Source organism: Sarcophilus harrisii, chromosome 2 (assembly GCF_902635505.1).
Source record: "Sarcophilus harrisii chromosome 2, mSarHar1.11, whole genome shotgun sequence".
NCBI classification, from domain to species: domain Eukaryota; kingdom Metazoa; phylum Chordata; class Mammalia; order Dasyuromorphia; family Dasyuridae; genus Sarcophilus; species Sarcophilus harrisii.
This window is the reverse complement of record NC_045427.1, coordinates 546924514-546941026: the sequence shown is the minus strand read 5'-3', so window position 1 is coordinate 546941026 and position 16513 is coordinate 546924514. Positions and strand designations below refer to the sequence as shown.

At 43.8% G+C, this 16513-nt stretch overlaps 1 long non-coding RNA gene across 7 annotated transcripts in view; it reads right to left on the bottom strand.

Moving 5' to 3' along the window:
• Positions 1–16513, bottom strand: part of LOC116421863 — a 54747-nt gene that overhangs the window by 33155 nt on the left and 5079 nt on the right. For 3 of the 7 annotated variants that reach the window (XR_004232440.1, XR_004232444.1, XR_004232446.1), the window contains exon 1: positions 7878–9206. The exons of 1 other annotated variant lie outside the window; for it this stretch is intronic. This is a non-coding gene — a long non-coding RNA (uncharacterized LOC116421863). Of the gene's footprint in view, positions 1–257; positions 2333–7877; positions 9207–10303; positions 14204–16513 lie in introns of those variants that run through there. 3 more of the 7 variants (XR_004232441.1, XR_004232442.1, XR_004232445.1) reach the window with 3 other exon arrangements.

Below are 16513 nucleotides of genomic sequence, written 5' to 3'. Positions count from 1 at the left end.
TAATGACCCCGGGGCCCTTCGTAGGAAATAGCTGCAAAATATGTCTGAGAAATGAGGCACACCCCTCCCCCCTCCTCACCCCCAAACGCACAACACGTACACATCTGTACACACGTATAATATGGTGCGTAAACATATCGCCCTAAGGCTCTTCTGCCTAAGAAACTCAGTTCCACTTTTGTCCTGGTTTAATGGAAAGAGCACCGGCTTTGAATTTAAGAGGCGTGGGTTTGAATCTTGATTCTGCTCCTTCTTACCTTGGCGATCTTGGACAGACCTCAGTTTCTTTGTAAAACGAGAGACTTGGATTAGGTGATTTCCAAGGTTCCTTGAGGCGCTTGATCTTTTTGATAGATATATGCAGGGGTCGTCATTCCTACAGTTTCTGCTATCCGGAGAAATGACGGATAAGCCACCGAGAGAAGCAAAGATAAACGAGTCCTCTCCCAGCTCAGCCCGAACCAGCGGGAAAAGGAGTTGAAATCAGAATTGATTCTTCAGAGCCGAGAAAGCAGCGCCGACCTCTTTTTCACCTCTGCTCGGATCTCTTCCGACCTCAGGAGGCAAGACCGAGACATTTTAAAGGGAATTCCCGGCGCGATTAATAGAGGGAATAACTTAATATCTTTCCTAGGGCTAAAATCTGCCCTTCTAGAGCTCACCAAAGGGTGGACTTCAATGCCTTTATGATTGCCATCTCTAGTCGGAAGCCACCGCTGGGAAAGTCTCAAACACAGGGAGGATGGTTTTCATTCACTAGCTTCCACGTGACTTGGCAAGGGTGCAGAGCCTACTGAATTCTGGAACAGGAGACCAGTAAGTATCCAATCTGGGGTTCGGGATAGTTTATAAATCAAGTTGGGAGCTTGGGAAGAACCGGTGTCTTGAACCATTCCTACTTCTAGGCTTGCCCTTCCTCTTTAAGCTGATATAAAAGAGCTTGCCTTCCCTAGCTTAGATGGATTTCCAAACAATTATTTTTAATCGTTTAAAAGAGTATTCAATAGAAACAAGCATACCTCCATCATCATTCCCATGGAAGAACAGAAATGACAACAGTCCAGAGGTCCAGCCGTCGGAATCAATGAGGATGCAGAATATGAGATAATAGGACAAGTCTAACCAGAGACTGGGCTTAAAAATCTGGAAATCAGGAGGCTTCCCAGAAGCAGAGAATATAGTCACTCTGCCAGGGAAAATGCTAGGTCAGCATTAGAATCTGCTGTGTTTTTTTCCAACAATCTCCCAGCAGGGCCAGTCTAATTTTCACCCACTGGATGCCCTAGAGCAAACTGCTTGAGGAATCAAGGACCTTGAGAAGAGAAGACAGGCCCAGTGGAGTTCCAATGCAGAGATTAATCTCTCTACCTCTCTCTCTTTTAAAAATCCAAATCCACACAGCACAATTAAGTGGGGAATTCAGAGTTATAATAATTCAAGCAGAAGTGAATGGGAGAAGTTCAGAACTTTCCTCACTCTGTCTCTCTTTACACAACAGAATTAAAACCGAAAACATTTTTTATGGAAAAACAACTACAAAGAAAGAGATATTGAGTAAAGAAATTACTCTCTTTCTAAACTCCAACTTCCCCAATACTGTCTACACCAATTATAATCTCCATAAGGAAATGATGATCCTTCCCATTTCTCTTTGGAGTTTAAACAGCCTAAATGATTAAATGTTTATTAAGTATGAACTATATATACAAGGAAAAACAGTCTCTACCCTTAAATAGTATTCCTTTTACCAGAGAATCAATACTTACATAGATAATGAAATGCTATTAATTGGAGAAAAGACAGAGCTCAAATGACTAGGGCAATCAGGAAAGGCTTCTTAGAGGTGGTGTCTGAGATGAGCCTTGAAGGAAACTAAGTATCCCAAGAGAAGTGAAGAGGAAGTGAAAGCTTGTGAAATGTTATTTCAAAGAATACAAAGCAAGTTAGTTTGATCTTTTTTAGATAGTACCCTTAATGTCCAAGATCGAAGAAAAAACATACAATACAAAATTCTTTAGAAACAAACAAACTCAAAAGAATACAAAGGTTTTAACTTCAAGTCTGTCTGATGGTTAAGTGGATATTGCCTAGATTCATCTGGGCACTGGGGAGGCATAAGCTTCATGTAAAATTTCTCAAGAGCCTTAAAATGCCATATGTAAATGGGGAAAAAATCAGGGTAGGAATTTCTAGGAATCAGTGACAAAGAATAGGAGGAAGATTGAGGTCTGGGAATTCCTTGAAGTTCAGAAAGTCTGAGACCCCCAAGGAAGTGAGGAACCTGGGAAAGTATTAGGTCCCCAAAAAGAGCAGCTGACACTTCCCCACCAAAAAAAAAAAAAAAAAAAGCAGAGAGAGATAGAGACAGAGACAGAGAAACAGAGATAGAGAGAAAAAAAGAGATAGAGACGGAAAAAGAGAGAAAGACAGAGAGACAGACAGAGAGACAGAGAGAGAGAAAGAGAGAGATAGGCAGAAAAAGAGAGAGAGAAAGAAAAAGAGAAAGACAGAGAGAGAGAGAGAGAGAGAGAGAGAGAGAGAGAGAGAGAGAGAATGACAGGAATAGAGTTAAGCTTTTTATTCACTACCCAAGGCTGTTATCTCCTTCTTTGCCTTTTCCCTATAGAGTAGGTCTTTAAACCATTTTTTAAAAGCATAAGGTGTGAGGGACTGTGAACTTTTACCTAACCTAACCCAGAGAGGATGCTAGGGAAGGACAAGGAAAGCTATTTGGGGCCCACTCCTTCAAAGCAGCTCACCTCTCCTACTATTTCCTGGCCCAGGGACTTGGCATGTGAAAAAAAAAAAAGCATCCCACCCCAAATACTTTGAAATGGGGAAAATAATTTCATTCATCCTTCTCCCAAAATGATCCTGGTTAAAGAAAACAATATTTGGGCTTTTTTGGATTTAGAATTGGACTGATATTGGATTTGGACTAGATTTAGAAAAGCAAGTCAACCTTGTGCATATGCAGGTAAAAGCTGAAAGGGAGCACTAATTAGCACAAGGACCATCACCTTCCATTAATAGCTCATCACTGTTTCCTTGATGTTGCTGAAGGCAGAAAAGTTGGAATGTGTGATGCTTACCTGTCCCTAGCTCATTAACAGAACTCAGGGTGAGAACAGACCTTTCTTAGCTGTAGCCCAGACAGAGGCTGAGGCCCTTTCTCCCATCTAATTACCAAACTGACTTCTGTACCCATTGGAAGGTAAAATATTTAAACACAAGCCCCACCACATCATATATACACAAATACCCTTGGCTTAGGCAGACATACACATTCAGACATGACATTTTAAGGTATCACAATACAACCTTATAGATAAATGCAAAAATCTACTGTCTACTAATGTATTATGATATTTTTACTAGCCTACTGTATCAAGAATGTGAGCATTCTTTATTGCTGGGTGGGCATAATTTTCCAGGGCACATGTGGGAATGGTTATAAGAAAGTCTCTCTCTCTCTCTCTCACACACACACACACACACACACACACACACATCCCATCCCATCACAGAGTCCTGGTTAATCTTATGTGGATGTAAAGGAGGGCTTGTATGAATTGAATAAATTAGCTAACTTCAGAAAAGGAGAACAGTTTTCCATTAAAAAATCCCAAATCTTAATCCCCCCAAAGCAATACTCTTTCCTTCTCCATGGCCATTTCTCAGTAAACAAAGAAATCCCTCCTTCAGCATCCACACCTCTATATTCATTATAAGTTGTCATTAGAGCATGCATTCCAACCTCACTAAGTCACACTAATGACTAGAAACTCAATTGCAGATTATTGAATCTCTTTCTTTACTCTCTATCACACTCTTCCTTTTCCTCCCCAGCCTTTTCTTTTTTCCCCTTGCAAATTAGAGAATAAGCAAACCCAAGGCGATCAAATCAAGGCAAAGACATCACTAACTGTACTTTGTTCATTTATTTTGACAAGTGCAGTTTAATTTTAATTATTTATGATAATACTTCATAGTAGACTAGTAAATGTGCTGGAGTATATTTGGTAACATTAATGAAGTCTGCCTAATAGAAGACTTCACTCTAGCACCCTGCTAGGAAATCTTGATGCTAGAGAAGTGGGTTGAGACTACTAGCATACCATAGTTCTTGTCATTTTTAAAAAGGAAACTTAATATACTTGAGGATTGGTGAAGTGAGAATTAATCAGGTTCCACAGATTAGACACACATATGTAGTGCTGTAATCATGTATATATGTGGCTCTGGTATACAATTTGTTCTATACCTTTTAAAAGACTACTTATGCTTCTCGCTATCATATACATGGAGTGGGAAGATAATGGCATTTGTGGACTAAAAAACTTTTTTAAGCTGAGAATTATATATAAAGTCTGATACCAACATTCACAATATGAACCATGAAAAATAGATCTAATTCAATAGGTGACTTTAAATGGAAATAGTTTCTAATGGTCCACTGTCATGCCTAACATCATAATCACAGATTTTAATTATGAGAGCACAGCTCTTTATTAAGATTCTGTCTTTATGAGAATAGGTATTCTACATGTATGCACATTCATTTTGTAGACACTTATATAGCCCCAGTAACTCCAGATGCATGCCCTACCATGTTTAGATTATTATTATTGTTAGCAATAATGATGGTTTAAAACCATACCAAAACATTTTACCCTTTAGAATATGAACATATAGAGGATTCCATTGTAATAACCAATTACAATTGAGCAAAGAGACAACATGAATCTTTTGTTTCCTTAACCCAGAAAATCTATGTGTGGGAATCTTCAGATAATCGTATGATTGAGCTTTACTAGCAACCTTGGTATGGAGGTCAGGGATTTACCCATATCCCACAGGAGAAACTTAGTGTTTATTGCCTTGTTAGAATAAAGGTTCTTCTATTAAGAGAATAGAGTTATCTCCCCATTATACATTCTGGTCAATATTGAACATCATTGATTCAGAGGGATCAGTCTCAACAAGGAATATTGTGTCAAGGTCCCTATAAAAGTGCTCTCTCCTAAAATAATTCTAGAAGGTCTCAGATCCAGGTTAGTTATTACTATATATGTGTAATTGATTCTCTGTAGTTTTTAATCCTGTATGTACATACAGACATACACACACTCACACAAACATGGTCCACTAACCTATAAGAAATAGGTAGGTTCTTTAAGTCTCCATTGGGATATCACCTGCTGAAGCCACATTGGTATCCCTTCTCTCCTCTGGCCACACCCACTTTGACTCTTTCCTTAATGCCTTGGTTTCTGGCGTGGGAAAAGCAGGTTGGGGCTTTTCACAAATCCAATATCCCCTTGAACCAAAACCAATTAGCCTGGCCCAAGGTCCTGTCATTGAGGCCCTGGCCCTCTTTTCAAACCCCTGCCGGCTCAATTGCTGTGAGGGGCCTGGCAGTGAATGAGCGGAGCCCACTTAAAGTGGTGCTTAAGCCTGGACCCGGGTGGAGGGAAAGAGTAAATCTCTATAGGAACAGGCAACCGCCCATTCTAAGAGACAACTGACCAGGATTTTGTTCAAATTCCACCCCCATCCCGAGAAAGAGAGAGAGAGAGAGAGAGAGAGAGAGAGAGAGAGAGAGAGAGAGAGAGACAGAGAGTCAGGGAGACAGACAGAGAGACAGAGAGAGAGACAAGAGACACAGACACAGAGAGAGGAGTTCTATACACTGCAGCTGTCTGTGGGAGAGATGAAAATCTGGGTTCAAGAAAGTCCTCTGGGACTTGGTTCTTCTGTCTCCACAGTATGAATATTCTTGCATCCCCAACAGCTCTACACTTCCTGCTCTTACTTATCTCCCTAAGAAAGAGTAGTGTTTGGAATGGGTTTGAAATGACAATGGAAGTTTCATTTGAAGATGAATCCAAGAGACTAATTTCCAGAACTTGAAGGAATTTGGCTCTTGGGAGGGAAGATGTCAGGAAAGAGGAAGTGGGTAAGAAGTGGGATGGAGGAACCTTAGAAATGACATGAGTCAAAAGTTCTTCTCTAACCCTCCACACTATTTTCTTTATGAGTAAGATGTATGGTTTACACTGAGTAGAAATAACTTAAGCTTCTCCCTTGTTAACCAGTTTGGTCCTGTCCTTTGCCAAGTCATTAAGACTCTGATCTGCCCCATAACTATTTGACTTGGAATCTCATAGAATGAATCCCATACCTCCGGGAACCTGAGCAGCTCCGATGATGAGGTCACTTAGTCCTAGCTTTCTCCACCTCTATGCACCTCTCTGCCACACTAACCAGGCGGAGAATAAGGATTGCTTTGTGAATAGGTGAGATTCCCATTCACGAATCTTGGGATGGAATTTAGACCCCTCATCATCACCATAGTAACGAGCATCCCACCCAGTTCCCCTGAGCTGATTGGTCATTCTTTCTACAGACTTTAGGGGAAGAATGGAGGAGAGGGGCTAAGACGATCAAGACCAAGTCCCAAAATAGAAAAGGAAGATATCTGGAGAGAAAACTGAAATCACACAGGATCCTTGCCAACTTTCTGAATTTTGTGTTAGCCCAGGCCACGGGTCGTGGTGGCTGAGAAGTGAAAAAACTTAAAACAACATCAAAACCCCGCGTAATTCTTTTGCATATTATTCAGCAGTGTATTCCTCGACTGGGCTCTATATAGGAAAGGTGATTTAGTTTCAGTAATAGAGGACTTGAAATCGGTGCTTCCAGGGTGAAAACTGGCCTCCGCCTCCGCCTCCTTTCCGAATTTTCCCCGAGCGCCTCAAGCATGTAAACTCCAGCTGGTTCGGGGACAGCCCCGTGGCACGTTCTCGCCCGGTGCGGATAGAAGGATTAACCCTGATCCTGCAGACTCGGGTGCCCCAGTTGAGCTCCGTTTGGGGTGGAGGGGGAGGTGTGAGGGCGAGCTCTGCGCCTCTAATCCGGGCGCTGCGTGTGGGACCTGGCGGATCAGGGAATTAGCGCTGTAACTTCGGATTAGTAACGCTCGCTAAATGAGAGTCTAATTCCGACCCTTCATGCTTTTCAGCGTCCTGGCCTGGCCCTGGGAGGCCTCGCTGGCATTAGCTCAGGCAGCTACCGTCTCCGCGGCCCAGGTTTCATTTTCCCGTAGTGTCCCCCTGGCACTGGGGAAGCTCAGTGGTGTAACTTGCTGACCCACCAGGAACCAGGAGCCCTAGCAATTAGTGCGAAAGCTCGCTCTGAGCCCAGGCAAGTGTTTTGCTGGGCGGGGAGAGGGACAGAGAAGCGGCATAGCCTAGAGATAATCGTGGGGTGGCTCCATTCCGTACGAGATCCAGGTCCTCAGTTTCTTTCAACCTTTTCAATGGCTCCTGTCAATTGTGAACTCCCTTCACCTTTGGATAGCTGGGCAGGAAACTCTCTTGAGCCCTGCAACCTATGGCGTTCAGAAACCTATGGGAGTTATACTCCCTCCAAAAAATCTCTGAGTAAAGGGACTCGACTCTAGAGCTGAATTCAGATTTAATTAGTCAATCCTTCGCTCCTTCCAGGCGCGTAGAGTGTTTCAGGATTAAAACAGGTTGGAGTTCCAAGATTCTATCCAAAACTTCCTCTACAAAGACAGTATGGAAAGAGTTCCTGGATGATAATGGGGAGAGGGTCACTAAAAAGGATCTGGACCTAACAAATGTAGATCGAGCAAATAACTTAAGTTGAACCAGGCTGAGGATTGCTGTCAATTCCTGATTAGAAGTACCCAACTACCAAAAGTACCGGACATCAGTGTCCTTAGTACACGTGGGCACACAGACACACACGGACACAAAGACACATATAGACAAGAAGACAGACATACACTCACACCCTTCCTGATAAGATTTTTTAGAATGAAAAGTTGCTTTGTTTTCCTCTTCCCTCACCATTTATGATCACAACGTGCAGAGGGTCTACACCGGAAGATTCGATTAGAAGCATGCTCTGATTACACAGCAAATCTTTCCAAAGCGCTTTCAACAACCCAAGTGGCCCATATTGTTGGCCCTGAAGATGGGTTCATTTCTCAAGTGCATCTTGGTAGCAACAGCTTTTTTGAATGAAAGCCGTTGAGCCACTTTCTTATTTGCACAGGATCCCTTCCATTGTCCTCCCAAATCGTGCCATTCAGAATTGTTTTTCAGCTTCTGTAACAAAAAAAAACTTGAGCAGTGTAGACAAATGAAGGCACTAAATTACTTTGGTATCAAACCCTGAAAAATATGTGTATAAAGGATGGGTGGAAAAGAGAAAAATGAAAGTCAGGGCATCTCAGGGAATCCAATGCCCTCTACGCCTGACTATGATCCCAGATCAGCTTTTTGCAAGTGATCCAGTTTTTCTTTTGAAAAATGAGTCAACAGTTCTCTCCTAACTTCAAGATACTTTGGGAAAAGAAGTGAAATTAAAAACAAAGATCAGTTTTTTACCGATATTTCTTCTCTTTTCCATTTAACTGTAGAAAAGAAAGTTATGACTACATGAAGGACTTAAGAGTAGTAACTCTTTTTATTTATCCCTCTCACAAGAGAAAGGTCAGGAAAAGACAGTAGTCTTTAAAAAAAAAAAGAAGTTGGATTTGGAAGCTTGGGGGGAGGGGAGAAGTGGAAATATTTTACTAAGAAAGAGTGAATAAGTTTTGGGGTCCACTAAAAAGGTGTGAGTTGCAAGCAAATGAGTAAATACACCCATATAAATCATACACCAATATACAGAAGCACTGATATGTAAAGCATCAGAATCTTCTCCCTTCCCCCCTCCCCTCTTTCCTCCACTAATAAGACACACCTGCAGACATCTAGGTTGGACTTATCTATGCGATTGCCTGCCTGCCTGTCTGCCAGAGGTCAGATATACCTTAGGGGACACTCCAGGGTCCAGAGTTGAGTATCTAGCCAGATCTTTTCTTTCCAGAGGGACTTGGACAAACTATTCTCTACCAGCGAGACAACCAGGTATGCTACAGTAAGAATTCAATCATTTAGTTTCAAAAATAAACCTGGAGTTCCCTGCGGCCCAAGGATATTAGAAAGCGACCTGGAGGAAAGTTCAAACCCTCAGCTCCAAGAGAAGGAGGATCGTGGGACCTTCCGGACCTGACCTGCTTGGAGTCCCTGCCCTCCTCCGCCCCCCAACCTGTCTTTTCAATCCTGCACTCAGAGACCAGGACTAGAATTTCTTTTCCTTGCCCTGAAAAAACTTCCCGCCCGCCCCCCCCCCCCAACCTACAATGCTACCCCACACCCCTCCTGAGCTGGGAGAGATATAGGGGGCCAGGGGGTCGTTTCGACCAAAGCCGTCCAGGCAGGAGCTCGCCTTTCTCCCAATGTGTTGCTAAAATGTGCCAGGAGATTGCGTGGCAGAACGCTCGCTGCTTTGCGTTACCATGGGAACGGAATGCAGATTTTCCCCCAATTGCTTTTTTATTTGCTAGACATTGTAATACATCTTATGTTGCGACTTCTCGGTTTTGCAGGGGGAGGCGAGCGAAGCAGTCTTTATGCATGTTAACCATTCAGGCAACTTGGGAAGCAGGGGAGGGGGAGGGGAGGGGCGCGGGGCGATGTCCGGAGTCCGGCTCAAACAGATAGTTTGTATGCAGGGAAAGTCTCCGCAGTGAGGGCTGCCCCCAGGATCCCAGTCCCTTTCTATTGAGCAGACTCCCCTTCATTTCTGCTCCGGTTCACGCTGCACAGAGACCCCCCAACCGCACACAAAGGCAGCTGCCAAAGCCCATGAAAAGTGATCAAATTATCAAGAACTTGACCTCACCGAGGGGCGAAGCTTAGGGAGGGCTGAGCCCCCAGCCCGATCAAAAACCGAAGCCGCATGCTAATGCGGCTCCAGGTTTGACTCGCAGAATAATTCGATAAAGGCCGCATTGTTAGAACCGAGTGGAGCCCTCGGCGCCCCTTCACACCCCTCCACACTCCCCGCCCTCCCCCACCCCCCTCCGCCCAGCCTCGGCCGCCGTCTCCCTCCCGCCCTATTTGCATCCGAAAATCCCAGTCCTGAGCTATGTGGAACAGATTGTTCCAACCTGATTTATGGGGTGAAGAAAAAGGGTTTGTCTCCCTCCCATCAGCGACCCCTCTTCAACCTCATCTCCTCCCTCCCCACTTACATTCCCCTTTCTCTTTCCAGACTCCCCCCACCCCCCTTTCCCACCCAGTTCCTCGGGTTCCTTTACCAAAGGATTGACTAGCAAAGAAAGAAGCCAAGTCCCAGGCAAGGGAAAAGTTTCCTTCCCCTAGTCGAGGAGCTGGGATCTGGCACAGAAATCTGAGAACAGAAAGATAGAGAGCTTGGGTACCTGGTTCTGGGTAGGGGCCGCCCGGGGCCTCTACTTGGTAAGTCGTGTTCCTGGGTCCTTAGGCTCCGTTGCAACCGCCGCCTCCTCTCCGCCTGGGACAAGGCGGGGATTGTGGGGACGTGAAGACGATGGTGGTAGGTTGGGAGGGGGGGCTCTCCCAGCTCGGAGAAGTTGTGAAAGTCATTTCTACTTTCGGTTATCTAGCTTTATGATAGCTCAATAACACTCATACAGCTAGATAACCAAAGAGAGAAACGGGCCTCGATCCCGTAGGCCCCCTGGCCGCCGCCTCCGGAGCCCGCCCGACGTGTTGGGTTGGGAGAGGGCTGGTTGGTAAGGAAAGGCGACCTCTTGGGCTGCTCCTGCCCCCAGGAAAGCAAGGAAAAGAGCAAAAGGAGAAAAAGAGAGAAAGAGAGAGAGAGGACATCAGTTGAGCGCCCTGCATCTCCCTCCTGGAGCCCGGGCAGTTCCCGGGGGGCTGCCTGGAGTTGCTTTCTGGGCCTCCCGAGTTGCCCAGTGGGGGGGCTCCGACCACTAGGAGGAAGCGGTCGGTTTGCATGCAGGTCATGCTCTGAGGTCCCGAGGCGCCGCGCACACAGGGAGCACCCCCCACCCCCGCCCACTATCCAACTAGCCCTCTTTTCTGATGGTAATCACCCCGCGGGGAAGTGACGTCAACCTGACCCAGACCAATCAGGGGCCCAGCATTCAAATCTAGGTCCCCTTCCCGCGCTCAGCCGGACCCAGACTTTACAATGGATTTGGCGTTCACTGGCCCCCCGGGGTAAGAGGAGGTCTTCAGCTGCAGAGGAAAGATTCACGCTTGTCTCTTGTGAGGGACATGATGCTAAGTCCCATTCCAGTTAATTTCGCTCCCCTTCCCCTCAGGATCCACATTCTTCTCTATGCAGACTGAGATTTCCATACAACAGAACCAATTTGATATATGGAGTCACGAGAAAAGGAGCGAGAAGCCTCAGGAAAGTATGAATGCGAGTGTGCGTGTTGTGTGTGGTGGTGGTGGTGGTGGTGGAGTGTGGGTTATGAATGTATATGCACGAATGTGTCAGGATTTTTATATATGCATCCAATGCTTATGTGTGTGTCAGAACAACTGCATGAGGCTTGTAGGTGTGCAAATATATGTATCTGCCCAGGTTGGCACGTGTGTCTGTGAGTCAGGCTGCAGAATGGAAAGCTTCTCCCTAGAGAATACAAAATGCTGATGCAGTTTATCTCCTTCCTCTCTCACTTTTCCCAGGCTTGGGGAGTCGTAAGTGGAAAAACGTTTAAAACTCCTGTCTCACCCCACTCTAGAGTGTTTCACAGAAAACATCAGTACGTGGGTTCTCTATTTTTAAAGCTCCAATCAAGTAAATATTTTCTCATCCTGTCACATCAATCAGTGTACCTTTCCATTTGGCAAAAATAATGAAGGGAATGTAGATTTTGTTTAGGTACCTAGACCAGAAAAAAACACACTAAAGCACGTTCACCCTTCCCTCTCCAAGAGTTCGGTTTTCCCACTTTTAATCGTTAAACCTTGCAAGTGTGGCCCTAGGACTAATTATACATCCAGTGACCTAAATCAATTATTTCATAAATCTCATTACTGATGGAAAACGAATTTCAAGACTTTTAGGGCTCTAATAGGTTTTTCCCAGTGCCTCCTCTAACCCATCTTTTTTTTTTTTTTTTTTTTAAAGTCATCTTTGTAGAGATGATAGGTAAAATCAGGGACAATTCAGTCATTGCCCCTTGAATTCAATTAAGGAATTGAAAACTCCAGTAGTGGGGGAAGATTGCTCCCTTCCTCAGTCTTTTCACATCAGTCACTCCCAGTTTGAATTGCTTCTCCTCTATTCCAGTGCTTTCTTTTTTCCTATAATATGGATAGCTAGACTTGTTTTCTCAAGGTAGTCTTACTTAGGCAGAACTTAGCCCATTAAAATTTGAAAGTTTAATTGGGAGGATGTTTGAAGAAGAGGAGTTTTGGATCTTGAAACCATATCCCTGAATTTTCATCTCAGCTGCTTTGAACACCTAGATATCTCCTTAATTTTTTTTTTTTATTAGTTCTCTGTGGGTATATTACAAAGAAGAGGATTTTAGTATGGAAAAAATAATTTTTCTCTGCCAACTCTTAAAGACATTTCCTGTATCTTCCCCTCTCCTATTGTTGCTGATTCTTTGACCCAAGGTTGATGGCTTGGGAAGCCAAAGGTTCATAGTTATTGTAGATATCATCAAATTAGTCTATAGATTTAGATGTAGAGTTTGGACTAGATGGATGATTGCATAGTCTCCCTTCTATTCTTCCCCAATCTCTTCTCCAATGGTTTTCTAGGCCCACACCACAGTTGGCTAGAGGAAAATCTAGAGAGATCTACTAGTGAGAGCAGCAATATTTTTGAAGAATGGGTAGACTTGGACATTTCTTTGCCAGAACACTAGATTAGAAGGGAAATCTACTTTCCCTTCTAATACAGTTCTATCTGTATGGACAATTATTTTAAAAACAGTAAATTTCCTCCACTACGCCAACTGAAAAATAACCACCCCGTGTTCCCCTCTCTACCTAAAAAATTAAAAGAACAAAAGCACATTCAAACATCGTCTGCTTTCTTTTTCTGATTCCTAGAAAAGAAAGCAGCTTAGCAGATCTAGTTCTTTCCCCTGTCCCTAGAGGCCTAGAACCTAAAACATTTTTCTCTGAGTCCTACTTCAGAATTTCCCACTGCAAGAACCTAAGAAACTGAGGAAGGAGACAGTGGGGAAGAAAAGGGACCAGAAAAGGTCTCATGAAAGAATAGCACCTGGATTTGAATCCAAGGTGTTTAAATGAAAAAATATGGCAATATTTGGGAGGAAATTCTCAGTCACTTAGAGGCGGCTTGCCCCAAGTGCCCCGGCCCCCGGCTCCTTTCCCGTTTTCTGGAGTAGACAGTCTTTGCAGCGGATGGACTATTGGGGTGTTTGGTGGGAGATGAGAGTGGGGGCAGAATCATTGTCCTTCAAAGACCATTCCCTAAGAGCAAAGTCTTAGCAATTGCGAGAGGGAGACTGAGAGACGGTGAAAAGGTAGGCAAAGAGAGTAAGGCAAGAGCACAAGAGAAAGAGACTCAGAGACAGAACCAGAGACGGAGACAGACAAAGAGAGAGACAGAATCGCTTTTAGTATAATTTAAGCACGATGCGCACAAAATGGCTTCTCGGCAAAGCTAATGTTAACGGTGTATATGAGGCGCCCCCAGGAGTGGGGGAGGCACCGAGTTGTTGCTATGAGAAAATAAATGATTAAAGCACCAATTTGGATTCCATTCGGGCAGAGATTATTTATTAGTATCCTCTACCCTTGATTTCCCTTTTAGGGAAACCCAGGTCCAGAAGTTGGACGCACTGAGCCCAGGACAGACCCACTGGGGATGGAGCTAAAATGGCCAATCCCTCCCTCACTTTCCCCTGAGAGAACAAACAAGCTATTAGACAGTCTTAAAAACAGAGACCTCTTCCCCGCCCTGGCCCCTGTCTTCCTTCCTCCTCCGCCCCGTCAATCTGCAGGCTCCAGGACTTTCTTAGGGCGGTCTCTCCCTTCACAGAATCGAGGTAAAAGCCTTAGTCCCCTTGAGCTATCACAGAGTCGACCTGGTTCTGGGAGAATGCAAGCTCACGCCAGGCCCCTAATCCTGGACTGAGCCAGGCTGTACCAGTCTGCACACCTCAAATTCCCAAGGTGGGTTGGTTTAACTGGCAGAGGAGGCTTATTTCGAATTCAGTTCTGGAGATGATTCAAGATGAACTATTACCCTAGTCTCCTACCCCAACCCATCGTCTCTATTGGCAATTCAGTTTTCTCATTCTGTATTTCAAAGAAAGACGGTGTCTCTTCTTTTCTTTTATTTTTTTAAGCTGAAAAAAAAGATATGGACTAGTATATTGTACTTTTTTTTCATGTGCCTCAGAAGGTAATACGAGACAATATATCAAAGATATGCGACACTTACATATAATTAAGCACACACACATGAACAGAACAAATGTGTGATTATGTGCATGTTCTCTAAAAACAAATGTAAATACATACATGTAGATGATATGGAATTCTGATGATTTTAAAAACTGGTCAAATTTAAGATCAGAAACTTGATAGGCCTAGGATCCATTTACTTCACTCAATGGAATGAATGTTTGTTTCTTTTCCTGTTTAGTATCCTCTTTGAGTATTTCCTATTTCAAACTGACCCCCACCCTCCAGTTCATCTTCATCCCAATACAGTAATCTCTTGGAAGATTTAGCTCCTTCTGCTGAACTAGACCTAAGACCTTGTTCCCATAAACCTTATATTAAAGAACCACTAAAGATTTTGCCTCTCGATTACTCCACCCTGTCCAGGCACCCACTGCATTTCTCCCTCCTTTTTCTTGCTTTGATTTTTTAGCCCCCAAATCCTGCAGAAAACCCAAACTCTGTAATAAGCGGGGTCCCTGACCATGGTGCTGAGCGTGACTCCCGCCTTCCGAGTTCCTCTCCACTTGGGCCTGAAAAGCAGTCATAACCTCTTCACTACAACCTAAGGATTCAAGCCCTAGAAAGCTGTTCCCTTTATCCTCTTCCCTCCCATCCTTCATTCCATCTACCACAGAACCAGCTAAGAGTCAGAAAGCCAGCTTAATCAGCTTACGGCCTTCCGAATGGAGCACAGAGCCAGTAGGTTTGGTATTCGGCTCCTAGAAACTCAGGCCTTATAAGGTTTCTTCATGGAGAACAGGACAGGAATGCCATGTGCAAGCTTCTTAGGCATCATCATACACGTGTGCATGCACCCACATACACAATGTACACACACATGTACATAGAATCATACAAAATAATACAATCTCCTATGTATAAAATGATCATGTTACATGTGTTCAGCATGTATGTATGTGTATATGTATATAAACACTGCACACATATAAAGCACAATGATAACATACATTCACCTATAGACAGATTCATAGGAAAATCTCTTTCTGAATTTGCTTTTTCTGTGATTCTTTCCTTTCATCTGCCCTCAGAAACCCAGTACAATCACCTCAATACCCCAAAGAACTTTAGTTATTGCCATACTTCAGATCTGATATTGAGGATATTGATGGTCACATGTAGGAGCACCAAAATCTGTGTCAAGATAGAGATGGGAGAACTAGGCCTTTGGCTGTGTTTTGGTGGAAGAAGAAAGGGAAAGATAGAGGAAGAGAAAGACTGAACACTGGTGCTTTTATGTAGGTGCCATATTCTGCTCTCCGATACTTTGGAAACAGAAAGGAATCTTTATCATTAACTAGAGTTCTCTAGATCTATCCTTTTGGGGAGTGGCTGGTGAATGTAGGGGGAAGGTCAAGATATCAGACCCTGTAAAGAAATAAACCCAACCTTCTCTTGAACACAGTTTTAATCAGTTTGGGTGGATGCTCTTATCAAAGTAGGCCCAGAAGGGGTCAAGGTAGGAATCCTAACTGCTTCCTTCATCTCTCATCTTTACATCATGGGTATTTTAGTCATAACCTGGAGTAACCCTAGTTTCTCATGGTCTCAAGTGCCTCCCTTCTTAATTGTCTATTATCCCCACCTTTCTTTTTCCCTCCAGTTCCTTTATTCTCATCTCCCAAACCTTTATTAATCAGATCTCATCATTTTCTTATGTGATGGAAAGACAATTAGCATTGTCATTCCCCACTCTTATCTCTTTACTCTTTAAGAATAAGGAATTGACTTCTTGATATACCCCTTCATAAAAGCTCTCCCCTCTCACTTGGTCAGGTTACTTGGGGTCTTGGTTCTCAGACATTATCAATGCTGTAGTAGATATGCCTGGGCTTACTGCTCTCCTCCCTTTGCTCCAGGCAAAGAAGCTTGGGCCTATACTGCCCTAAGTATAAGGAATTAGGGAGGTGGGTGGAAACAGAATGAAGAGAGGACAAGGGCAAGGGGAGAGATACAGCAAAGAGATACAGTGGAGAACAAAAATAAACTGCCATAACAACAGCCCTGGCTGAATCAGGCTATTTGCACCCCTTTCTTATTCACTGAGCTGGCTGCTGGCTGCTCCTACCTTCAAAATTTGACTTGAGATAAAAACCAGTGCTCTATCCCTCCCTCATTCCACCCCCAATCACAAACTATAAATGCTTTTTCTCTATCCCTAAGTATCTTATATATGATTCAGC